This window comes from Melospiza georgiana, chromosome 3 (assembly GCF_028018845.1).
Source record: "Melospiza georgiana isolate bMelGeo1 chromosome 3, bMelGeo1.pri, whole genome shotgun sequence".
Lineage (NCBI taxonomy): Eukaryota > Metazoa > Chordata > Aves > Passeriformes > Passerellidae > Melospiza > Melospiza georgiana.
In genome coordinates this window covers 109,075,076-109,095,317 of record NC_080432.1, presented here as the reverse complement: position 1 = coordinate 109,095,317, position 20,242 = coordinate 109,075,076, and the positions used below count along the sequence as shown (strand labels likewise).

The following is a 20,242-nucleotide window of genomic DNA, read 5'->3' as shown; positions in this document are numbered from 1 at the left end:
GTTTTCTTTCTTGCTGTTGTCCAAAGTTGTATCTCAGGGTCATTTTGCAGCTCAGTAGTTGCATGGTATTGTCCTGGCTCCCCACACCAGCGCATGGGATGGATATACAACAACTTGTGTAAAACATAATTTTGATCTGACTTTAACAACAGTTAATTTGATTTAGCAGCGGCAGGATAAGCTCCTTCAGTGTTTGATTTGTGTACACAATGGTAAAGTATCTTTGCAGGCATTCAGGAAAAGCTCTGTTAAAGCAGACCATTCTCTGAGATGTTAATGGCAGCTTGCTTTGGATTTGTACCAGCTGTAAAGACAGACACCTGCTTCTGCCTCTGTTGCTCTGGACAGGGAGTGGGATGGGAAGAGCCAAGTTATAGTCTGTCACCCTTGAGCCAAGAATGACACAAGAACAGATGAGAGGCCCAATTGCAAGAGGAGAAAAAGAAGCTTTAATGCAAAGGATTTTTTGGGTTATATAGACTGCTACGATACATTCTATTTGATTGGCTAGTTAAGGAAAAACATCTTTCTCACACACTGTCCTTGAGAAGAACAGGAAAACAAAGTGGAAAAACACCACCTGCAGATTGTTTATACCAACAAGTTATCACACACCTACAACTCCCTAAAATTCTCAAGCCACTGTGAGAAATGATTGCTGTTTCTCTCTCCCTGAGCAGGCTGGCATCCACAATTGCCCATTTCAGCTCCACCTGTTATGGTGAAACTATAAAGATTAGCCCCAATGTACAGGCAACCACAAACAGAAAACCAATTACTCTTACTGTCTTGGCCAGATAGTAGTAAAAGCCACTATCTTGACTGGAACTCTTTTGTTTGCCTAAATAAATTTACTGTTTTTCCCATAGCAACACTTCAATAATCCAAAAGATCTGGCAGTTAAAAAAAACTGAATTAATGGATGAATTTCACTGGCTTTGTAACTGGCTCAGCTCCTGGCTCTCCTGTTTTCCAGCCTATTTTATAAGTTCAAGAGCAGCAATGCAGCATTTCAAATCCCAGACAATGTGAGACTTCTGATAAAAAAATATTTTATAGCAGACATGGTAGATGACGAGGATTTTTCTTTCATTTTATTAGTGAGCTGCAAAATTTATTTTGTGCCAGAACTGGCTGAAGTAATACAGTAGCATAAAACTGAACAATAACGTGAAAAACACTTTTTTTTTCTGTAAGTGGCAGTATTTGTATGACTCTTGGTTTTGAGTAGAATGTGTGATGCTTTCGCTCATCCTTCTTCATAAACAGAGTATTACATCTTTCCACTTTGGCAGATACCTGAACCAGCTCATATGTGAGGTGGCTGAAGAGAAAAACAAATAAATGTTCTTCTGTTGGAGATACAAAGTGGCCTGACCTAGACACATCATCTCACTTTTCTCGAGGGCAATCAAAATCTAAAACACTTTCAGATTCAGTGGAGAGGAGATGGCTTTGATGGTTAGTGAAATTTGAAAGCAGACGACTGACCGCAGTAATAATGAAAGTATTTGCCCTCAGATGCAACTTTCTTTTCACCTTGGAATGGCATTTAATACTATGCAAGGGCCAGAAACCTTCAGAATATTATTTCTCATATATTAACTTGGAAACCCATAGTATTTTATTGCAAAAACCCTTTATTTCCACTGACTCTGTACAAGTGCTTGCCTGATATTAGAAAAACAAGATGTCTCTTTGGACTCTGCTGTTTCAGAATGGCATTTCACCTGTATATTTCCATTTTCATACCTTTCAAATTATAATGATCATTAGGATATTAAAATCTCAGCATTTCAGAAGTTCCTATCTAATTAACTTTTTCTATTTCAAGATAGTATTTTTTAATCCAAAATATATGTACAGCTGTGGTATATTTAAACAAATGACCTGACAGTACTGAAATCGTGCAATACCATTTAAATTTAGCAAGGATGCATTGTTTTAACAGTTGAGGTTGTAAACTTAACAGAAGATTTGGTAAGATCAATTAAAAGACCATCAATAAAAGAGCACTCTTAGTGATTTTCATATCCTAACTAAATATTAAATACAATAGTTCAAATAAAAAATAACACACAGTTGTTTGTATTACTACTAACCTCCTACTAATATATTCAAAACCAAAAATATCATAGATTTGAGATTATCTACACTGCATTCTTTTGTACTCCCGTGCTTTAGAAACTTCATTGTTGACTGACACCAAAGATGTACACAAAGCTTTTAAAACATTTCTGCTAACAGATGTGCATTTTCAGGAAATTGAGTAAATAAACGAGACTTATGCTTTAATTCACCTTCAAATCTCAACAAAGTCTTTTTTTTCTCCATTCTTCTTAGGTTTTGCTTGGCTTTTGGGGGGGATATTTCTGCGGGTTTTTGGTTTGTTTTTTTTTTTTTGTTTTTTTTTTTTTTTTTGATTTTGTTTTTTTGGGTTTTTTTCGTGATTGCAATCACAATGGTGGGGATCTCTTGTGGCAGTCCTATAGCAAACCAGTAGAGGACTCACGCTCTTTAAGCTCTGGCCTCGGGGCATACATGACTGTTTATGTCCTTGACAAACACAAAAGAGCAAAGGAGTGAGTAAAACAGGGTTGAATCCCAAAAGGTTTTTCTTGTCTTTCCTTCCATCTTGTCACACCACCCTTCTCTGTCTCTCTCTCTCCTCTTTTCAAGCTTATTATGAGCGCTGAGTGATCATTTGAACCATCAGTCACATGCTGTAGAATAAATCCATATGGATTTATTGTATTGCTGTGCTTCCCAGCTCTCAGAAGGATACGCTCTCATTTTAAAAAGAATGGTAAATCTTATACCACATAATCAAACACAAGGCTGGGAAAGACACTTTACACAAAAGACAATGATAAATAGCAACATAGAAAGTGGAGGGAAAGCATCTAGTTGAATATTTTAACTGTTGTTTTTAGGTTTGGTCTCAAAAAATTTCATTTGTATTTCAGTAGCAAAATCAAACAATACATTAATTAATCTTAGAAATTATATCCAAATTGTGCAAAAAAAAAATCAGCAGAAAGAAAGCATAGCTCCAGAGAAACTCGATAAAATAAACTGCCCCTGACCTCAGAAAAATGCAGCCAAATAACACAAGAGAGAAAATACTCCAAAAGATCAATTGGAGCTGATATTGCATATAAAATTGTTTGCAGAAATATAATTTCATATTGCAAAAACACAAATTAAAAATTTGTGGGGCATTTGACTTGAATATTCAGACTGACCCATCACTACATGCAGTGATCTTGCTCCACCTGGCACCAGCCAGATTATACTTCAAGTACTGTGTTTTCCTCCATATTAATTCTGCAGAATATTAGAATTAATTCAGAAACCAGTTACCAAGTGAAGTTACCTTATGGAAAGAGCTGGTAACCCTAAACTTGTGAAGCTCAACATGCTAAACAGAGATTTCTGGTGGAAACATCAGTGTATGGTGCTGTTCAGGGAAGCAGGTTGCCCTGAGAAGTCATGAAGCCACCATCCCTGGAAGTGTTCAAAAGATGTGTAGATGTGGCACTTGGGGACATGGTTTAGTAGTGAACATGGCAGTCCTGGGTTAACAGATGGACTTGATGATTTTAGAGGCTTTTTCTAACCTTGACAAGTCTATGATTCTATGATCTAGGCTACTCAATGCACAGCATAAGAGAACTGTTTATGTTAAGTGCAACCTAGGATAAAGCAAAATGTGATTTCAGTATAAGAAAACACTTAGCATTAAGGTCTGATCTGCTGGGCTATGGAATATCCTTCCAACAGCCAGGGCAGAAGGCCCCAAGGCAGAAATCCCTTGACACGAGACCAGGCCACTGCTGGGTGTTAGCAGGAGCAACCCTGGGCAGCACTGAGAGGAGGGTGCAACTTCAGTGTGGGTGCAGCTGTGACCAGAGACACAAGGTCCCAGCCCTCCCATGACAGGGCAAGGGAACAACTTGGAGAAAACAGTTTTCAGAGACTCCACAGAAGAGTCCACCCAGTACCCTGCAAACAGGACTATTTCCATCTCTTCCCTGCCTAGGAGAATTGCTCAAACAGTATTGCTGCTGCACGGGGGAAGGTGTAATTACTTTCTATTGCTGCCTTCCCAGAAAGGGTGAGAACTGAAATTGTTAGATGTTGACATGATTATTAAGTATTACTGCATTGAGATATTTAGGTTTGATACATGGGAACTTGCTAAAGAGCAATGACAGTAAATGCAAATTTATTTCCAGTAACTTCTCTTGGCGTTAGAGTTTTTAAACAAACCTTCAAGTAGATTACTTTTTTAAATCCTAGCCAAAGGACTCAGAAATGGTTTTTTTACATCTTCTTCCCTCATTCTCCTTCCCTTCTGCCTTTCATTTGATGAACACTAATATCAAATGAAAGCACATATGCTGTGCCCTTCATGCTTGCAGTTCTTTCTTATGTAAAGAAAAGCAAAACCAAATGCAGTTTTCTCTGCAGAATCTGTCTTTCTCAGCATTTCTGACTGACTATTGGCGCTTTGTTCTAACATCCTATGGACTATATTTCTTCCATATCTTTGTTTCTTCTTTTTTTTTTTTAGAAGGGTAATTAACATGCTGTATTTTAAATCCTGTTTTTTCTGCAAGCCTGCATTGCAGTCTTCTAGTGAGTTCTCCGCTTCCCTTTTTCCTTTTGAATGTGCTTCCACCTTTGGATCATCACCTGTACAACTACAACTTCACAACTGATCAATTGATCTCCTTGCATTAATTCTGTTCCCATCTTTACTTGCACAGTTCCAGCACCTAACCTGTGTCCGTGCATTTCATCCTGCCTCCAGCCACTTTAGAGATCCCTTATTTAAAGTCAGGGCATCTAAACCGAAACTCCTGTGGCTGCGTCTGAAACCACTGACAACAGCAATGGTGAAGGTTTCTCTATATCACTCTTAGCATGCTGTCAAAAAAACCAGTTCCTTATTTTTGCATCAACCTCATAACATGCAAGCTGAAGGTGGCTATAGCACTGAGTTCCCAATCTTGAGCAGCCTTTAGAGAGCCTCTGCAGACAAGAGGAAGCTGACCTTTTAATTTCTATTGCTGTATTTTTATACCTCTTATTTATTCTCCATACACAATTTGTTATTTTTCCCCCATTTGCTTTGAAATTCCCAAACAACCAAAAAATTATCACTATTTGTCATATGAGGAAAAGTAGCTTTTAACCAATCTTCTGTGAATCCTATAAGTATCGCATTTGTTTATTAAGTAATAAAGTTTAAAAGCTACTTTAGATTGTTTTGACCATATTATTCAAAGCAAAAAAAATTGTAAGTAAAATGCTTTCTATTTCAGTAACATGCCAGCTTAATTATGATTTTGTAATTATATATTCTAATTAGAACTTTGCAATCCCTTGCAGTACACAGAAGCATCTTTTCATTCACTGTTTTCAACACACGGTTATCAAAATAGTCTGGAAATGTAATTAGTTTCTATGTTTTCTTATGATTAAAGCCATTGCAGAGAAGTTTCACACAAATCTGTTATCCAAAAATGAACGTGCTTAGTGCTGTGTATCCTATATCTGGATATTTATTTAGGGCACACAGCCAAATCTGGCAGTTGTCTAGAATTGTGTTTTTATTGAGCAATCAGTTGAACGTTCATTCAGCATTTTTCCATATTTTGACAGCTAACAAGCACAATCAACAGCTGCTTCTCTGACAGGAATCATTCCTCCACTCATACTTACCCAGTTTTAAATCCTAGACACAGTAATACATGAACCATCCCTGTGATACAATGTTCACTCCAAATCTGGCAATCTTTATGGTTCTACTCTACACCCTCTATTTTCTCCTCTGACAATTTTTCTGAGATTCAAGCTTTCTCTTTGTCCACCTATATAAACTTCTCAGAAAAACTGTTTATTTACTCCACACTCTTCTTGAATGGCCTCCTGATACACACTTGTGCACAGTTACCAAGCTTTCTTGCCAGAGTATCTATTGTGGTTTTTTTTTTTTCCAGGAATCAGGATTGAGCCTCACAGATTATTCCCAGACTGGTGGTTCCACTTGGCTTCACTAGCCCTTTACCACATTATTTCCACAGTGTGCCTGTCTACACCACACACAGGAGCAGTGCAGGAAGAGCCCCAGGTTATCATGGAGAGGCTGGCTCTGAAACTGGAAGCTGTGCAGTTGATTTCATGTGGCTTTGCATCTGGGTTCCCAATCCTGCTTCTCAGTTCGGCTGCTGGTGGCTCCACAGCTTTGGTTTCTGAGTCTGCATGAATTTGATGCTAGCCAGAGGATACAGACCAGTATTAGTGCTGTATTGAACCTGACAGACAATCCATAAATAAATTATTTATTTTTTAACAAAATCCTGGACTAGAAAAAACGCTCAGCCCAGCCATATGAACTAAGGATTTAAATTCATTTCACATGAAAAAGGCAGCTTCATCAGAACTCAAAATGAAGAAGTGCTTTCTAGTCTCCTACATCATACCTAAGCAAACAATTATTTCCAGGCTTCCCTATGTTAGTTATTAGTGAGAATAATCCATAAATTCATTATATCTCTAATAAGCAATGGTATCTCTAATAAGCAATGCTCATCAGTGCATCCAGGCTGGACAGGATACCCTTTTTGTGGCAGCTCTTATATAAAGCACCCAAACTTTAAAAATGTGCTGAAAACAAAGACAGCTTTGGACTGAGCGAGCTGCTGTTGCCCAAGGTTGTCCTCATTCAGGGCTGTCAGATCATCCCTCTTTACAGGGACAAACAGGGAGGCAGCAGAAAGCACATGGGATATGTGTGGGTTGTCAGTGGTCCCCGTCCCCAGTACTCACTGCCAAAGAGGGACAAGGTTGGCAGCTGGGCTGCTTGATGATACATCTTGGATACAAGTGGATTTTTGTGAAGGATGAAATTAGATTTCTCTAATGGCAGTTCTGCCATTTATAGGAGCAAGCTGCCAGTTTTCTGCTCATATCAGTGGACAATACAGTTACCAAGAAATGCTTCCTCCACCTAACGGGAAAGAAGCCTGCAAGATATATTCTCCTAATAGCAGAAGTCCAGCCAAGGCTAAGGAGAGATAAAATAACAAAAAAATTACGAGCCAGATAAGAATTTATCTGTGCAGGTATATAAAAGCCTATCCAAACTGCCAAGCCAGCTTCTGGCCTATTCAGCAATCAGAACATCTTCAATAACATCTGGCTTTTGAGATCCACAGGCATTATCTGGTGCTGAGCATCTTTTAGTACAAAGCTACTGAATTTCTGAGGCAGGTCTGAGGTGTGTTTAGGCCTGGTGAGAGCTCGTGTCAGCCATGCACAACTACTCCAGTGTTTTTTTGGTTGTTGGAACTGACTCCGTGGGACCACAAAGCAGTTACTAAAGCCTATCCCAAAACAACCAAGGACAAAACCAAAAAATGGCAGCCACTGATAATTTCAAAACTGTCTTTTTTAAAAGCCTTGAGACATTCACATGCTCCTGATAAAACAGATGCAAGTTTCATTTAAATCATTAATCTCCCATGAACTGAAATCTCTTCCACAAAAATTAAATTTCCAAATAGCCATGGGTTCAGCCTGCAGTAAATTTCTGCCAGCAGTACAATCTCAATCATATTTAACAGAAATAAGAGGTGCTGAGAACTCACAAGGATGTCTCACAAAGCTGATTTTGGTACTTCATGACAATCAGCTTCTCATCCCTCTGTCATTTGTCCCAACCCAGCATCAATCTGGCTCCCTGCCTTCACAGTCAATTTCCTGTTTGCATGTCTGCATGCTAAATCAATTGGTGACAAAAATATTAAAAGAATTCTATGCAAACACTAATGTAAAATTTAACATTGCTGCCACCTAACTGGACTGAAAGACCCCTTCAATTAAAAGCAAATTGCCTGCATTCCAATCATTCCAATTCCTCTCTGCAAAACAGCTACAGAGTGAGGTGTTGAGAAAGAAGCACACACTGGAAGTCTGAAAAACTATTTTATATACAAATTCTCTTTACATCCAAGAATTTTTTTTTCAGATAGAAGTGGAAGAAGAATAGGATTTTTCTTCAGACAAACAATCATTCTGTTTGCAATAGGTCTCTGAAACAAACTAATTTTCAAGCTACACGTCGCACTCGTTAATCAGACAGTAGTACCCAGCATCCCTCCTCAACGTTAAAGACTACCAGTTTTATTACTGCCGTTTATAGCCGATTTACTATTTGGGGATCACGTACTGATAAAAAGTCTTACTTCAGAACGAGAACTTTTTCTCAATAAAGGCTCGTTAGCGCCAGTCCAGCACCGGCTGGCAGGTGCCCCACAGCGGGCCCGGCCCGCCGCTGCCCCCAGCACCCGAGGAGCGCTCTCCCCGCGGGCCGCTCTCTGCTCCGTGCCCAGGCCGGGACAGCGGGCACGGGAAGGCAGCGCCGGCGGCAGAGGGCAGGCCTCCCCCGTCACGGCGTGCGCCACGAAGGGCTCTCCGGGGAGCGGGCCGCGGGGGGAAAGCAGCGAGGGCTGAGCCCTGCGTGGGTCGCGCTCCTCCCGCCCCGGGGCTCTCCCGGCCCTTGGGGGCCGCCCCCACCGGCCCCGCGGAGCCGCGGGAGGGGCCCGAGCCGCGGCCCGGCGGCAGGGGGAGCACGAGCGCCAGCCGGGCGCATCGCGGGGACAGCGGGGCTCCCGCTGCCAGCAGCGGCCGCCGCGGGAGCCGCACGGGAGACTCCTCGGAGCCGGAGCGAGGCGGCGCGGAATTCCCGGCGCGGGACCGAGGATGCGGCCGCTACCACCGGCCTCTGCTTAGCCGCCGGCGCAGCCCTCCCAGCGGCGGCTCCGGCACCCGCCGCCCCTCGGCGCCGGGCAGCAGGAAGCGGCGCTCGGCCGGCTCCCAGCGCCCCCCCTCCCTCCCCGCCCAGCGCAGAGCGGGCGCCGGCGGCACGGGCCGTCGCGGGAGCAGCAAGCGCTGGCGTCGGATGCCTGCGTTACGCCATCCCGGTGCTGCCGCGGCCTGGACTCCGCGGGGAGCACGGGCGATCGGCGGGCAGCGGGGGCCGCTCCTTTGTGTCCCAGGTCGGTGCCGGGGAGCGGCGAGGGGGTGCAGGGTGGTCGGGCAGAGCGGCGGGACCGTGTCCGTCCCCTCCCGGAGGGCTGGGGCAGGCGGGCAACCCTCCGTGGCCGGCCTGTCTCCGGGGCCGCGGGCATGGCGGGCAGGGGACTTGTTTGTGTCGGTCTGACCCCCCGCTCCCCGGCAGCAAAACTCGGGGAGCCTTTCCGCAACCCCACCGGGTGGGCGGCGAGGTGGGGCGGGGGCTCGGCCGCCGCCGCCGCGGGCTGGGGACTCTTTCCGAGCCCCCGGTCGGGGGCGGTTCGTGGCCCCCGGGAGCGGCTCGTGGCCGGAGAAGTTTCTGCCCAGGCAGCGTTTGGCCGCCGCTGTTGATTGTTTATCGCTCCGAGGCGGCGCCGAAAATAGGTCAGAAATAATGTCCCGCTCGTCCCCGCCGCGAAGCGTCCGAGGGCCGGCCGTGGTACTACGAACTGCTGGAGGCAATGGTGCTTTCCCCCTCCTTCCTTTCCTGAGACATACGGCACCCTCACAGGGTTTGAAACAGAGCCGAGGGGGCGAGGGAGGGGTGTTAATTTTTTACTTATTTATTTATTTATTTTAAATGTCGGCTTCTGCGTGCGGTGTGGAAAGTTGCTGGCCGAGCGTTAGGAATAACTCCCAGCTATTTCCTGGTGCGCGGAGGGCGGCACTGGCGGCCCCCGCCTCCCGGTGCGAGCGGGAACAGCCCGTGCCCCTCGGAGCGGGCAGGGCTGGGCGGCGGGGCCCTGCCTCCCGCCGGTGCTCCTCACCCCGCTGCCCACCCTGGCATCGCGGCAGCGCTCGGTTAACCTCGGGGCGCGCTCGGCTGGATTTGCACGATCACTAAGCGCTCTGGTGCAAGTAATGTTCGTTTCTTATTTTATTTCACGCAGAAATTCGAACAGAACCAATTTGAAAGCTTTATTTGATATTTATGCGTTGCAAATATACTGCTTGGAAGAGAAGTTGCGCAGTGTAACAGATTTTTCAAAATTGTAATTGGGGGATTTACAGTCATGTTGATACTATACCCAAAGAGATATTTGTGCTGATGTGTTTAAACCCACTTCCCCTTTCTCCTGGTTGCAGAGAATTTTGCTGGCTGAAACATAAATAAGCTACTGTTTGAGATCTTACATTTTATCAAGTAGAGTGGACATAAATGCCTCTTTTGTTTTACTGGGTTTTAATTTATTTTTTTTTAAGTAGTTCTTTCAACTTGCTTAATGTCTTATAAATAGGCAGAGCCTGAGGTAAGTTCCACACACACCACCTTTTGGTTTGCTTGCCTGATAGCAAGTAGCAGATGCTGCAGAATCTGTATTACTCTGGAAGGGAAGGCATTACATTTTCATCCATTAAATAACTCCAACTTAGCAGTTTGACTGTGAAGATAAAATTGCTTGGCCCTTGCTGAAGGATAAATAGCACAGTCCAAACCCAGTTCAATAAATCTCTGGTTTGCTGGAACATTACGGCTTTTTTACAATGAAAGAATTCTGGATTTGTGGAGGAACAAATTAGGTACTCCAGCATAGTTTTTATTATTCTGTTCAACAGTTCATTGCCCATTAGAACTGAATTGTTTTGTAGGAAGTGGACAATAATCTGGGCTCTGGCTGCATCTTTGCAAGTACTTGAAATGAGTGAAGGACAGAGTTGTGATCTTGTTCTGTTTCTTCCATGTGACTGTACCAGTAGTGACAGTCTGAGTACCTGCATTTGGTGTGTCAGAGCACAGCTGTAGATCTTAGTCTGCATTTTCCTTGGATGGACCAATTGTTTTCTTCCCCCCCCTGTAAGTGGCATAAGTAAATTCTTAAATTTTCCTTTGGCAACTGATAAAAGTCAGAGAATACAAATTTGAACTCATTCTTTGGAGTGGTTTAAATATCCCCTGTGTGAAATACAATCCTACACTACTGTTGAGAGTTGACTGATATGTGAAAATACTGGTTTTGGACTTTAATTAGTCCTTTATTAGTAAAACTGATTTGTTACTTTCAATTCAAATTATGGTCAATTTGACTGGCCTGTATAAGGTTTGGCATGAATAGTAATCAGTAATAGTAAAGTGCACACAGCAACCAAATTCTGTCTTCAAAACTGTGATTTTGAAAATGTGCCAGACAAACCAACACAGTTGTTGATTCAATTTGATTCCATTGCGATAGAATTTACTTTTGTTTTGAGCGAAGTAAAACCTCAAAAATAGCACTGGGCTGTGTTCAGATTTCAGAAGAGCTAAGCCCTTGCGTCTCTTCTGAAGCCCCAGTGATGATGTGATGCCGTTACCTGACACTGCAGTATTGTGGTTTTAGCATTTCCCTTGGCAGCCCATGGGGTTCAAAGCTCAGTTCCAGGACTGTCTCTGGTGCTTTTTTCTCACAAATACAGAATTAGTGAATTCAGTTCCTAAGCAGGGGGAGGTGTAAAAACTGAGATCCGTTGTTCACTCCAACATTCCTTGTTGACTTTGCTAGTCGGTTATCTGCTGACAAAGACACTGACAAGTTCTAGTGGACTTGGTTGTGGTTTTGAGATATGATGAGCACTCTTTGACAGGATGTTTCTATCAGTATCTCATTCTCACCAGGTTACAATCTGGCGTTTTGGTGCTCTCTTGCTGGAAGTGATTAGAATGGGATATGAATGCCACAGCCATCTGTTGGCCTGGGGAGGTGCACAGGAAAGCAAATCCTGGCAGAGGAATGAGGCAGATTACTTTGAGTGGCAAGGTTTTGAACTACGGCAGGTAAAGGTAGGGGAGCCCTTCATGAGCTCTGACTCTTGCGCTGTTTTTTCCTTGAAGAGAACCTGGTTGCCTGCACCAGCCTAGGAAGCAGGTACCCAAATGTTAATGTAATGCTGAGAGTGCTGGTGCCTGTGTCTCTCTCTGGGACTGGTTGCTGTCTTGAATAAATTTGAAAGTTAACTCAGTACCAAAGATGGACCTCAGTGTGAGAATCAACAATCAAGGGTTGTGAATTCTTGTTACTGTTGACCTTGTTTCAGTGTTTGAAGTTGTTATTGTGATGAAGACTAATGTTACTCATCCTTGCTTGGTAACTGTTTCATCTTGCACTTTGTGTTTTCTGTCTTGAAGTCTCTTTTGTTCTTTTTCATCTCCCAGTCCCTACACACTATAGGACAGCCTTGGCAGAATATAGTCTCTTGTTAGCCAAGGTGGAAGAGTTGCAGTTTTATTGTGTGGGTTTTCCCCTTCCCCTTTTTCTCTATATGGAAAAATACAGTCTCACTAGTGCTTTGTTTTCATGGCAGGAAAGATGAGTAGCACCTGTGTGCTGACCAGCCTTTGTCCCTGATGGATGTTTGTTTTGACAGCCTGTTGTTGTATGTCAGTTCCCTCTGACAGGCTGTTGCTCAGAGAACCCGTAGCCTAAATGTACTACTGTGTCAAGTACCAGAACATGAATTTATTTTGGTTAACTAAGAGCACAGCTCAGAGTTTCTTGAATTATTAATTATTTAATTTTGCATTCAGTATTCCTCCTAATGAACAAGCATGGAAGGTGTGATTTTTCTTTTTTGTTAATGAAAAGTTTGTTTATTTTGCAATCTTCAAAACTTTTGTAAGTTCCTATATCCTGGTGGTACAGTTCAGTGGTTACAGTGGTAGTGCTGGGTTGCCATTTGGACTTGGTGATCTTTAAAGATCTCTTCGAACTTGGATGATTGTATTCTATGGTTCTAGAAGTCACAATCCTGCTGCTTTAAAACAGGAGTGAGAGATTGGTGAAATCCACTCAAAAGTCACATTTTTGGTCCCTTTGAGCTTGTTACAATTATACAATTATGCATCTGAAAAAATACTAGTTCTATGTTTTTCTGCCACAGCTAGGCAAAGCAGTAAAGTATGTCCTTACATTCTGTTAATATTAGTGTGCCATGTGTTTTCTCCTTGGCAAGACACGTGATTTTATGTTTGCTACACATCTGATGATTTTGGCCTTCTCTAGCATTTTGCTAAGCACCTTTTGAACAAATTAATTTGTTGGATGCGTGTCATTAAGTATTGTGTGTAGAAAAATAAGTTAACTGTTGAAGTAGGAACATAATTAAATATTTATGCTTTCGTTTATAGCAAAAGCAGTTGGTATTTCGTGATGAGGTGTTGCTGATATTTGTAAAAGTCTGTTGTACAAACCGTCTTCCTCGAAGAACAATGTGTGGAACCTTTGTGGTAACAAGAGTATATAACAAAGAGTATACAAGAAAAAAATCTGAAAGGGAGGAAATAAGTTGGCCATAGTTTTGGGTCAGGAAGAAGTCAGGTGAGCAAATTGTGTTTACTTCTAGCAGGAAATTTGTGACAGCATTGTTCTTGGAAAGAACAGACAGAGAAGTAAGAAACAGAATCAAATCTCACAGAGCTCAACTTACAAGTGGAACAAAAGTTGAAAATGCTAATGCAAATTGAAATTGCATCAATTCTGTTTTTTGTTAAATAGTTTCAGTGCTTTTTTTGTAATGCATTTTCTGTAGCGGTTTTGAAATTGGGAACATTTTTGATGCAAAGAATTTTGAACTTTATATTGTGCAAGCAATTTTGTTGGAAACAAGATTAAAAGTTTCACTTACCAGTATTTCTTACCAAAACTAAATAAAACATGTCTGCATTTCTGAATTACAAGTCCTGTATCAGAAAGAAAGGAAAGCATACGTATTTAGCTTTCTAGTGAAAAGTTATATTCTAGTGAAAAGTTATAAATTTGTTAGCTCTAAAACTATAGAATTATACATATATATTCGTACATATGTGTGCATATGGTTTGCTGAATCTTCTTTGTGAAATAAATCACAAACCCATACACATCATACCCCCAAATCAAGAAGAAATCTATAGCATTCAACAGTTAATTTTGCAGGAGGATTTACACTTGACCTCTGACATTTTGAAACAACAAACTGACTTGTTCTCCAGATGCAAGTCTGCTTACTATAATCACAACCTGTTCAGGTGCTGTGACCTCAAGAATTAATCCATGTTACTGACAATGCCATAGGTCACTCATTACCTGTTGCATAAAGGATGTTGAGAGATAATAATGCTTTCTAGTGCTTTCTAGCTATAAAATAAACTGAATTCCCTTTATGCTTTAGATTATTTTTCTGAAGTTAATAAGAAAGGTTTCCCTTTCAATTTTCATATTAGAATGGCCTGCAGTACATTTTCTGTCTTCTTTCCATTGAAATTTACAAGGAAAATGTTGTAGTATTTGTGCTTCTGTAGAAGAAGCTGTACTTTCTCCCCAGGCTGTCAATTCTGTTATCACTTGATTATTTCTCTGCATAATGATTGTGTATTTCCATGTAAAAAATCAGTCCAAACAATGTAATTAATGCTCCTGAGTTTTAGTAGTAGAGGTAGTAGTAGTTGCATATAAGCTTTTAAACTTAATTATGCTTGCTTTTCTGTCTATTTATATGTGGCCCATCTAGCTTTCTATAAATGCTTATATATGTTTTTAAAAGATTTTCTGGGTAAATTCCAAGATTATAGCTATCAGATGATTCTAGAGCTGATGTTTCCTGGTACCTCTGACCTTCAGTCCCTCACTGTGTTGAAAAAATCCAGATTGAAACATGCCAAGGTATTGAAGTTATTTGAAGTACTGAAACAAGAAACCATAGATAGTAGAAGACATGTTTTACTGCTTTACATGTAAAACAGCTTAGAGGAAAAAACCTTTTAATGAGTGAGGTCAATACTTGATCTGAACATGGAAGTCAGGACCTAGATCTCCACATTTGTCGCCATTCTTTCATGCTAGGCTTCTTTTTCTTGTGAAGGCCCTTGTTGCTGGGGCAGAAGCTCTGAGCCATAGGGTTACCTGTTATTAATTTTATTTTGCACGTCCTTAAGAGACAACCTGTGGAAGGTGCATTGTGTACCTGTGAAATTGGTTTGAGTGCCAGCTAATGCTACTAATGTTTGAGCTGAATTTTGAGTCTGTGACTCGAAGCTCTAGCAGATGTTACCCGCCTTTTGATGGAAATGTGTAAAACCTGATGAAGTTTAGCTAGAATTTTCATCGCCAGTCACTTTGCTATTCTCAGGTGGGAAAGGAAGGAACAATAACCTTTTGAAAACCAACTAGCCATGATATCAGCAGGGTAGGGAAAGCCTCTGATGATTTTGTTCCTAGTTGTTTGGCCTTTTTTTCCCTGCATGTTTGTGCTGTATTTAAGGGGTGGTACTTGTTCTAGTTGTAGCAAATTTGAAAGCAGCATGTGAGGGATTTAATGATTACAAAACGTTAGTACGAGAATTTCTAACTAAACATGACAAGTAAATTGTAGGAGAAAATGAGTGAACAAAAACTGTTCCATACAAAACACTGTCAAAAATTGTTTAAGTAGCATTGGTGATGGTTCAAGCTAATTCAGAAAACAGTTTTCTGATTTGTTTTGATGTAACCCTGCAAGTGTACCCATTGAAGTTGCTAAAGGGTGATAATTAGATTTGTTTTGTTTCCAATGTGCTATTTTGGAAACAGAGTCTTGCCATTTTAGGTTTGTGTCAGTGTTTTTAGCAGCTTATAACAAGTCAGCATTGTTCTGTTAGTGAAATGCCATGTGGGGAGCCGAGGTAAGAGGAGCATGAAGCCTTCAAGCTGCAACATAAACAAAAGCAGATCTTGAAACTGAATTTGTTAATGCAGCTCTACTTGCCTGTTTCATAGGGACTCTTCAGTGAGACACTGTGGCAGTGCATTGGGGCAGGAGCAATGCCGGCGCTCTGAGGGAGGGCTGCAGCCTGTGCAGCTCGGGCAGCCCTGTCCCTCTCTTCCTCCGTGACGGGGAGCACAAGAGCCCTTCTTCAGCAAAAATGGTGCCTGTCTCCTGACACCAGATGTGTTGGTTGGTCTCTCTGCAGGCAGAGCATATTTTTGGACCATTTGGGACAAAACTGCTGGAAGCTGCTCAGCTTTCCATCCTTCCGTGCCTCCTTCTGGAAGGAGATGGCCTGGGGTGCCAAGGAGGGTTCCTAGGTGAGACGTTGGGAAACCAGGCCTGTGAGTAGAAAGCAGAACTGCCCTGTGGGGCAGGGGGAGCTTAGACTGAGCTGCTGCTTGGGCTCTGGGGTGGTGTCCATCCATGGAAGAAGTGAGACAGGGGTAGGGCGTTACTGTCCAGCTTTGGGGGTGAATCAAAGAAAGGAATGAAGGGTAAAAATACCACCTCAGGAATGGCTGGGAGAAGGGGCAGTTTCTTTCACCCTGCTACTGAGACCTCTTTGCTTTGCTGTGCCAAGGCTGTGGCTTATGGAGGCTGAGGGACAACTGGCCAGGGAAGCGCTGTGCTGTGCTGCTGCGTGCTTCCCTTCCCCAGGCTCCATGGCACTGCTATTTGTGGAGCTGTGCTTTGAAACCGGATAAGGAAGTGATCTGATCAAGCCTTGCAAAAATAGATTATTCTAAAATGGTAACTAATTAATTTTAAAATGCTGTCCCACGAGCACTGTGTTGGCAGTGTTGAGGGGGCGATTGTATTGCTGCTGTGAAGATGTGAATGAGCACCTGAGGCAGAAACTTCTGAAGCTGTTTCTAGTGTAGGAGACTCAGTGCAGTTTTCTGGACAAAGTTGGCTTAAATTCTTGCTGTGCCCTCACTCACTTCTTCGGGGTTAGATGTTAATATAGCCATACTCTGAGGTAGATCAGTGCAGCTGTTTGTGGAATCATGCTGTATTTAAATGAGTGAAATGTTGCAGTTTAAATTAAAAATGAAAAAAGCTAACCGACTGCCCCCCCCCCCCCCCAACCACCAATATCTTACAGAATAACCTACAAAATATCTGTAAAGGTTTGGTTTGATGCTGTGGGGCTTTTTGCCTCCCACAACTGCTAACACAATTGCAGAGATGGCTGTTTGTGGCGTGGGTGCAAGCAAGTCTGCAAGGGTAGCAAAAGGATTTAATTTAAAGACTTTGCTACTGATATATAATGTGCTGTTTTCTCAGGGTGCTTACTGGCATCCAATCTTCTTATAGTGTGCATGCTAAGATCTGCTCAGTTTGTGCAAGCTTCCATCACAGCTGTCCACCAGTGCTGATCAGTGTTATCTTTACTTGACACTTGTTTCTTTAAAGACTTTTTTGCCTCAGCATTTCTCAGTAAAAAAGCACACACAGTACTCTGCATATTGTTTAGTCCCTTCTCTTCTAAACAGTGGAAAAAAGTAGAAAGTGATTAAATTTTATTGCATTTTTTTTTCTTGGGAGTGGGAAGCGTGGGTTGGTTGGTTTCATTTGTTTGTGGGGGTTTTGTTTGATTTTTGTTGGTTTTGTTTGTTTGCTTGGATGGTTTGTTTGTTTGTTTGTTTTCTGTTAGGTCAGATCTGTTTTGCTCTAGGCTTCAGTGGCAGAAAGAAAGAGTGTGGAACATTAAGCACAGAGCATTAAAATCTTGTGCTTGGCTGGTTTGGGTAATAACTAAGTGAATTTATTAGTTTAGATATGTTTCAGTTTAGTGCTCTTAGATTTGGAAGTGCTCAATTCAACCTGCTGGAAGTGCCACCTGAGGTTGCAGAGAGAAGTATTTCTTCCTTATCTGGTCAGTATGAAGATAAGTGAGCATCAAGAGAGCTTAAAGCCTTGGGCCAAATTGACATATAGGTGTTTGTTTGCCACAATATGTTTTTGAAAAGCTTTGATGCACGCTCTGAAATACTTTTTATGACTTCATTAGGTCATGGCTTGCAGTGACAGTCTGCTAAATTGTCCTTCCACTTTGCACTTGTAGCATTCAACCAGAACTAAATTGCAATTTGTACTAGGATAATATGGATTTGACTGTGAAATTAGTGCATGTTTTGTGTAGCAGAAAGGTTACAGACAGGGTCTTAGAAGAAGGATCAATTGAAGAGAGGGTCTGACACTCTTCATTGTCAGAAAATCATTAACAAAGGAAGAACAAAACAAGAATATATAACTTTTTTCAGGTGAGTATTGAATAAAAACTATGGGCAGATATTATGAGATGTTAAAAACAGTGTTTTATATTTCAAATTTGTAGGTTTGGTTTTTTTGCACTGAAGATCAAAGAGTTAAACTTTTAACCTAAATTTATGTGTTACAATGCTTACCTCAATTTGTTTGTTAAAATGGTAGGAAACTGGAAACCAAACCTGAGGGAAATCAGCAATAGTGTGGCCAGCAGGAGCAGGGCAGTGATTGTGCCTCTGTACTCAGCACTGGTGAGTGCATCTGGAATCCTGTGTCCAGTTCTGGGCCCCTCACTACAAGGCAAACATTGAGGGGCTGGAGCGAGTCCAGAGGAGAGCAGCAGCGCTGGAGCAAAAGTCCTGTGGGGAGCTGGGGGTGTTTATCCTGGAGAAAAGGAGCCTCAGGGAAGACCTTATCACTGTCTACAACTACCTGGAAGGAGGGTGTAGCAAGATGGGAGTTGGTCTCTTTTCCCAAGTAATAAGTGATAGAATGAGAGAAAATGGCTTTAAATTGTGTCAGGGAAAGTTTAGATAGGAAAATTTCTTCATTGAAACAGTTGTCAAACACGGAAAAGAGGTGCCTTAAGGCAGTGGTGAGATCACCATCCCTAAAAGTGTTTAAAGTGTGGAGTTGGCACTTGAGGACATGGTCTTGTGGTGGAGATAGCAGTGTTTGGTTAAAGGTTGAACTTGATGATTTTAGAAGTCTTCTCCAACTTTAATGATTCTGTGAAAAAAGTGAAGTCAAGGATTATGTTTTTAAAGATGTACTAGATATCCCCAAATCAGCTGCCTTTATATTGGGTTATTAACTTTAGGTGTTGAAAAATAAAATAGTTTTTGATACAGTACTCCTGTGTCTTTCTGAAAGCAATTATATTTGTAAGAATGCCCTGTCAGAGTCAGTGTTTTTCTTTGTTGGCTGATCCAGCCTTATCACCCCCAATGCTATTACTGTAGCAACTACCAAGGAAGTGGTTTTGTGACCACTGATCCTGGATCAGATTTACTATCAGATTATCCCCTAATGTAGCTTCGATCAGGCAGCCAAGCTATCACATTTCTTAAGTTAATAAGAGTGTGCAATATATCATTTGTGCTAACTTAATGCCTACTGTGGGAGGAAATACAGTAACTATTTGGCATAAAGCCTTCCAATACAAAATCAACCTGTCAGATCTAAAGTGTATTTACTGTCTTGTCAAAGAATGACCTCAGAGCAGATATTGGAACAATGACTCAACTCTGTAAATTGTGCTGTTTTATTTACAGAGGACAATAATACAGAATTATTACCTATTAAAAATAATTTATTGATCATATAGCATTAGTATTTTTCATTTCTCTTGAAACAAAGGCTTTATTTTTTTGAAAACAAGTTTACTTGTGGTGGGAGAGAAGTTGCAGCTTTCTTTTGGAGACTTTTGATTCATAAAATATGGCAGAGTAATGACGTTAACAGTCATCGGAGACATTTTAATGCCAAATTCATCCATCCATATGAAAGCTATTTTTTATTTAATGACATTGTTGGGACATGGAATTTAAAGAGCTTTCTTCCTTTGTGTAAGTAGGAAAATGAAGTATGTTTTAAGTACACTTAGACCCTTAAGGTTTTATGAAGAACCTATTCCACTGGATGGAATCAAATTATTTCAGTAAGCATCCCTCTCCTGCTTTTTTAATTCTTATCTGATGCATCCTTCATAAACTCAGTAGTTTATAAGATGGTGAATGTATTGGGCTATGCAATTTGGGTATTTTAAAGCCAAAATACTACAGCCTGCAATTTATTGGGTTTTTTTCCCATTTACTGTAAAGTTCTTACATGCTTTTTATGTAAAGTTCCAAAAAACTTTGGTTGATTGTTTAGTATAAGCACTTCATTTTGGTTTTTCCTCTATAATGCTCCTCTGAATAGGTTAGGAAAAGATAGATTGTGAGTTCATTAATGGAAGATGATAAGCAAAGCAAGTAATAAATTTACAGCTGTATTTCTGCATTTGCAGGTGTATTTCTACATAACTACATTACTGCTGCTATAGTCAGAGGTATTTATTTTCACTGCTGTTGTTGAGGTAGCTCAGCTTTACTGCTGATTTTCATGGTCCACTCTCCATGGTTCTTGGCATGAGTATGTGGAAGTTCATTTTTCTCACTCAGCCAATGTGTGGGATCAAAGTGGGACA

The 20,242-nt window shown here is 41.5% G+C and overlaps 1 protein-coding gene across 2 annotated transcripts in view; it reads left to right on the top strand.

Moving 5' to 3' along the window:
• The first annotated feature begins 8,938 nt into the window (after window positions 1-8,938).
• The window catches only part of FAM135A (family with sequence similarity 135 member A), a 78,262-nt gene continuing 66,958 nt past the window's right edge, over window positions 8,939-20,242 (top strand). For both annotated transcript variants that reach the window (XM_058019718.1, XM_058019717.1), the window contains exon 1: window positions 8,939-9,068. The gene's annotated coding sequence lies outside the window, so the exon portion shown is untranslated. The remainder of the gene's footprint in view (window positions 9,069-20,242) is intronic.